The sequence below is a fragment of the Apus apus genome, chromosome 7, assembly GCF_020740795.1.
Source record: "Apus apus isolate bApuApu2 chromosome 7, bApuApu2.pri.cur, whole genome shotgun sequence".
In the NCBI taxonomy this organism is placed as follows: domain Eukaryota; kingdom Metazoa; phylum Chordata; class Aves; order Apodiformes; family Apodidae; genus Apus; species Apus apus.
Genome location: NC_067288.1, coordinates 29,157,643 through 29,164,091, shown reverse-complemented (window position 1 = coordinate 29,164,091; position 6,449 = coordinate 29,157,643).

Below are 6,449 nucleotides of genomic sequence, written 5' to 3'. Positions count from 1 at the left end.
TAGACATGCTGAGGGGGGGGTTAGTCTTTTGTAAAGCAGGTTCTTCACCTGGGTGTCTTGCTGCTTGGCAATAATCATTGGCTGTGACAGGAGCAACGGGTTAAAAAAAAAATGCAGAATTTGGGAAGGATGGGACTTGGATTTTATGGATGTCTGGAGCTGGCATGACTGCTTCACATCCAACAGCAGGACAGTGTTTGCGTTCTCCGTGTACTTGGGACTCAACAGCACAAGTTTGGGTTCATGAGGAAAGGTAGTGTTGTTTTTTCCATTTTGGGATTTGACTGCCTTCTGCTGGTTGAAGATCATCAAACTGAGCTCAGTTTTCATAACTGGCAGAGAATTAGAGCATGTGGTCAAAAAATTACACTTCAGGACAAGCACCAACAATAGATATTTTGTGTATTTCACGTTGGGTTTTGTTATGTAATCTCCTGGATGGATTCTATTTCATGTAGTAGGGTTGACAGTAGAGAGGATTGTAGGTATTAATGTGCAGTGCAGACAACATCTTGTTTCAAAGGTCCAGCTATTGGCTTGAAGTGGGGATGTAGGAGATCACCTTTCTAATCCTTCCCCTGCCTTTCAGCACATTGCTTGCCCCTGCTAACACCAGTTCCCTTCTGTGTTGCTTTAAATTGGTGATCACAATCCTCATCTCTTCTAGGAATCCTTCTAGCATGAGGCATCTCTGTATAACAGAGTTACAGTAATAACTCTACTGTGATAAAATGTTAAAAATCCTGAAGCATGGTCACATGTAGTTACTGTTCCTTTTTAAAACTGGAAAGGAGAGATAATACACAGAAAGTGGCATGGACATCATATATGTGTTTATATTCCAAACAAAGATCAAGATTTAAAAACTATATTGCTGTTTGTACTAAACTCATGAAAGACTGTGGCCCCACAACAGTGGGTAATCTGTCAGTGCAGAAGGAAATAGGTCTCAGAATGTTATGACCTGTTATAGGAATAATAGTTCTTTAAAGTTTCTTCTTCCTTTTTTTTTTTTTTTTTTCTCCCCTCAAAAATCAATCTGCTTGTCTGTTTGTGTATGGTCTTGAATATTGAGGGCAGAGTAGCTAACATGGCTTGGATTGGGCTAAAGGTTGAACCAAGAATTATTCAGTTGATTAAATGAAATGACTGAAAATTCCCTTGCCTGAAATGAGTTACCTGCACCTTCCTGCTCTGGAATGTAATAACTGTGCCCTGAGTCAACAGGCCACACAATAAGCCACCTGGATATACCTTGCCAGTCCCTTGGGCAATTGGGTTATGATAATGAAGTTATTTATTTTCTACCTTTTGTATCAGTCAGATCATGCAAAAGAAAGCTTTGATTACAAAGTAATTACTCAGGCAATCATCAATAACTATCTGTAAAGAGAGAGTTTTCTTCACTAATCCCTGTTTCAGTAGGAGAGGTTTGCAGAGGGGGTGGGAGAAGACATGTTGCCTTCATCAAACTTCTAACAAATGTCACACAGTTACATTTTTAACATTTTCATGGCATAAAGGCCATGCAAGCCATCATTTGTGCTACATTAATATAGTACTAGTAAGAAAATATTTAAAATCTGTGTTCATGGAAAATATCATTTGTCTTTGCTTTTTTTAATAGGGAAGCCAAGCGGGTAACAACAAGTGGCAATTCCAAGAAGTCTAAAAATTAGAGAAGATACTCCCTGCTTTATGGATGTTAGAGATACCACAATTGCACAACATGTACCCACCAAATACAGCAGAATGGTAAGATAACCCTGAATGGCTGGGCAGTCAGGGGAATGAAGCTTCTGCTCTCCTACTAAATCGCCTCTGGGAGGTCATCACACTCATCAATAGCACTCATCAATAATCTGCAATATTTTTAGAAAAGCCCGTTAAACATTTGACCAACAGTATGAGCTTTCCAAAACATCCCTGTGTCTGTTGTCTAAACAGAGCAGACCTTTGTTCAAGGAGCTTATAGGAAGAGAATTTTTCCTCATTTATTTTTAGTTTCATTTCCTAGGGAAGTAAGCCATCTGTGATCTGTTTCCCTCTGGAAAGTTTTTTAACTGCTCTGCCATTTAATCAGGTTTGCAGAGCCTCAGAGATACCAAACCCCCCAGTTTTTGTGCTCAGGTGAAAAGAGACCCTGGAATGGGTTAAGGGGAGAACACTGGAATTCTGTCTTAATTCTGCTGCTCACAGAACTACTTGTTAAAATAGGTTACAACAAGGTTGCTCCCACCCATTTATGAACAGAAAACCTCAGATGTGCTTGTGGAAGGGTTGCTTGCACTTAAAAACACTACTGGAAATAGAATGGCTAGATAAATGATACAGAGCTTTGTAAAGATTGAAGCATTAGTGATGAAAAACTGAAAAAGAGAAGGCTTTGGGGGGACCTCATAGTGGCCTTCCAGTACCTGAAGGGAGCCTGCAGGAAAGCCAGGGAGGGTCTTTTTACAGGGGCTTGCAGTGAGAAGACAAGGGGCAATGGTTTTAAGCTGAAAGAAGAGAGATTTAGGTTAGAGATCAGGCGTAAATTCTTCAGCTTAAGGGTGATGGGACACTGGAACAGGCTGCCCAGGGATGTTATGGGGGCTCCATCCCTGGAGGTGTTAAAGAGCAGGTTGGACAGGGCTTGGAGCAGCCTGTTCTAGTGGGAGGTGTCCCTGCCCTTGCAGGGAGTTGAAACTCGATGGTCTTTAAGGTCCCTTCCAACTCAAAAAATTCTGTGATTCTGTGAAAGCTATGACAACTCCTTTGTCTCTAAAGTAAACCCTTTACTCCAGAACAGTATGTGCTGCACAAAGAAATTGTGATCTTCTAGGCTGATAGCCAATGCATGCACACTGTAAAGCAACAAAAAAGCACATAAACTTGAGAGATTCTCCCAGGGAACAAAGGATTCTCTCAGGTTCCTTCTTGAGATGTTCCCGCCTGCATGCACAGGCTCTGACTACCCTGTCTGCTGAGGGTGGCCCAGAGGTTCTTCTCCAGAAGAGACCCATCTATCTAAAAGAAATATAGATACAGTGCTTAGTGACATGATTTAAGCATTGAACAGATAAATTAGGTTATGGTAGAGGGATTTAGGTTATGGTTGGACTTGATAATCTTCAGGGTCCCTTCCAACCAGGATGATTCTATGATTCTGTGATCTACCCATGTGTGAAGTGAATCTGCTCACATGTGCCTGGTGTGTCAGTCTGCCAGTGGAAGCCATTGTGGCAGGAATCTGTGCACCATCCTTGCAAGCAGTAATGCAGGATGACAGGGACAGAGTGAGTGAACCCCCTGACTGGATTGCTGATTGCTTTGAGGTGTTTGTTTCCACTGATTTAGCCAGCACGCTTCTGCTCCTACCACTCATTCCATCCAAAACCAGATTTTCTTAATCTCCTAGGATTAAGCTAGGGAAGAGGAGGCTCTACTAGGATATTTGTAAGAATCTGTGCCAATTTAAGAGCTTAGTTAAATATCTGGAAGATAAAATAAAGAGCACGTTAGTGGCATTTACAGAGTATTAAACTCGTAGAGATTGAAAGCTGTATTCAGGGTAGAAACATAAACTACCTAAAAAGGATAAACATGAGCTGAAGTTAATGGAAGCTCAGCTGGCTAGACTGCAAGTCTCTATCTGAGGAGATTCAAGTTCAAGAACCCATCTATCAAAATTGAGGAATCTGAAAGAATAATGATGGGAGACAAAGACTAAAAGCAAAAACGAAGCAGGTGCCAAATACTGCCATGTGAAGACAGCAGCAGAAAGGCTAGTACAGTTGAGGATTCAAATTGCCATTTCTCCCTCAACAGGAACTTTCCTGGTGTAGAAGGATGAGTCTGGCCACCATTCCTGGCACAGTGTCTCCTGATCTACCCAAATGCTCCACCTAAAGTACTGGAGGTAAGTCCAAGAGAAAGAGAGGAACCAGACACCAGTGCTGCTTCCCCTATCTTCAAAGAGCACCAGTAGCCTGGAACTGCTGTGCTTCTCCCTAGGAGAGGAAGTGTGATCTTCCTGCTGGTCAGGCTCACAGGCTGGGAGATTTTGCTCTAGGCAGAATGTTTTACACACAGCTGTTTTGCTATATGCAGTACTTAATAGGATTTGATTTGGTACCCAGAGCTACAAAATATCTCCCTTCTTTGCTGTGAGGATCCCTTGTAATCTTCTGATGTTTGAGATGAAGAACACCATTCCCTATGAAGCTGGTCTTTGAAATGCTGAACTCAGAGCACCTTGGTTCTGCTTCCAGCTCTGCTGCCGTTAGCTGTTGCTGTGCCTGGCTTGAGCCATCTACAAAAGAAATAAGATGGATGTGAGTGATGTAGTGAAGGCTGCAGGCACTCAGGGACTGCTCACTCCTTTACTCTCCTGGTTTCTCATTAGCCCAGCAGGATCTGGGCACTGGGCAAATGAGGCTGTTCCTTCTTGCTCTGAGAACACCAGCATCTTTACTCTTGCCATACATGTCTTGAGAAGATAATTATGTTTGTGCAGTTTAGACATTACCCACGTCAAGTTCTTTATCTTTGAAGAAATTTGCAGATAGAGGCAGAGAGATTTGGCCAGTAATTACTTTAATTTGTTTCACTTAGCTGCCAGTAGATGGCTCTCGGAATTTGCAGTCCCTTATTTACTACATTGTTTGTTAAATTATGTTGGACACATTTTCAGTGGAAAATGTTCTCAGTGTGTTTGCTTTGAGGAAGTTTACGTAAGAACAAGGAAGCAATGGACTGAGTAAATAGGCTGCTAACAAACAAGACACATGATCGTTTCTCTGTGTGCAAAATGTTTTGTGGCTACAATCCAAAAGGTTTTCCTTGTGCAGGACCTCATCTTAAAATTATGCAGCTCAATGAGTTACATCTGTGTTCTCAGGGTGCAACTACCAGATTTGATTATGAGTGAGTGAAATTAATTCTCAAGGAAAAAAACATCTAAGTCCCATGTTTTAAAGGGTGCATGTGGTTTATGAGCAGGTACTCTAATGAATGGATTGAAATGCTTCTTTGTTCACAGCCCTTCAGTTGTTCCTCGGGCACGTGTGTGTTGCCAGAGCACTGTGTGCAGGCCATGAACTTTAGATAGGTGCTTAGCCCAAATACAGCTCCCAGGTGTGGACTCAGCTCTTCATTCCTCACCTTTTTGTCATGTGGTTTATCAGAGAAGACTAGACGGTGACTTTACATGTAACATTCCATGTACTGATAAATTGCTGGGATTTTCCCCCAGGCCCCAAGTCAGCAAGGTAACTAGAAGGAAATGCTGCTGTGGTGGAGACAATGCAGTGTATGCCCAGCAGCAGGTGGAGTACTAATGCTCCTGAGATAAGTGGGGATCACTCCCCAGTTTCTCAGAGATCACTCACCCAGAGCAGCAGATGCTTGTTGATGATGGCTGCATAAATGGGCTAACTTCTTTTTGGAGGCAGTGATGTCTCTCAAAGGCTGATATTTCTAGTGTTGGAATCCAGTATAGAGCAAGCTAGGTTCCTTCTTTGCTTTCTAAAACTTTATGAGGAATTACGTTGTCTTAAGGCAGCCTAACTCTCCAAATGTCTCATCAATTGCATACAATTTCACCCCAATTTTAAAGAAAATTCTGTTCTGTTTTCAACTGCAGGTAAGATTTACCACCCAACAGTTATTTTTGAATCAGAGGAAGCTGCTAGTTCCCAAACAGATGCCTGGAGAAAAGTATTTTGCAGACTGAAATTCCATGTGACAGTTGGTCACATTTTCCTCTTTGCGAAGCATGAGTTTGTTTCTTCAGACAAAACACTTCCTTCAATTAAATCTCTTCGCTTTTAAGATAAGAAAACTAAGAGGCAGAAAGGTTATGTGACTCACAGTGCCTGTCACAGTGGCAGCCCTCACCTTAGTACTGGAAATAATGCAGTGACCCCACTACATCAATCATACTGACCTGCCACACATCTGGAGGCAGGACTTGTTGATTTTAGTGAATTTTAGTATTTGGCATTGCTGGATTTATAATGGTAAATGCCTGAATTTGTCTTCTTCACATTTCTTCACTTTTCCCTTGACTTCTTTTGGTTAATGCTCCATGCACTGCAAAATTTAGTCATTCTACAGCAGCTCTTGGTCTCCTTTACAAGGGCATGTGTATGTTTCCATCACCCTCAGTGATCTCTTACTAGTTAGTCATTGGCACTGACTTTGTAGGCTTTTGCTGGGCTGTTACTACCTGAAAGGTAATGAGGAAACTCTGTCGTTGATGTTGACTAGATGAGCTTTAAGGTCCCTTCCAACCCAAACCATTCTATGATTCTATGATATTACTTTTAAATGAGTTGAGGGATTTGTTCATATTTAGACCAACTATATGGAGAAAGCCTATTTATCTGCCAAGAAATACCCTCCCATTGAGAGCACATGATATATACTGCCTTTGACAGAAATTTATTTTATATCCATTTCATATA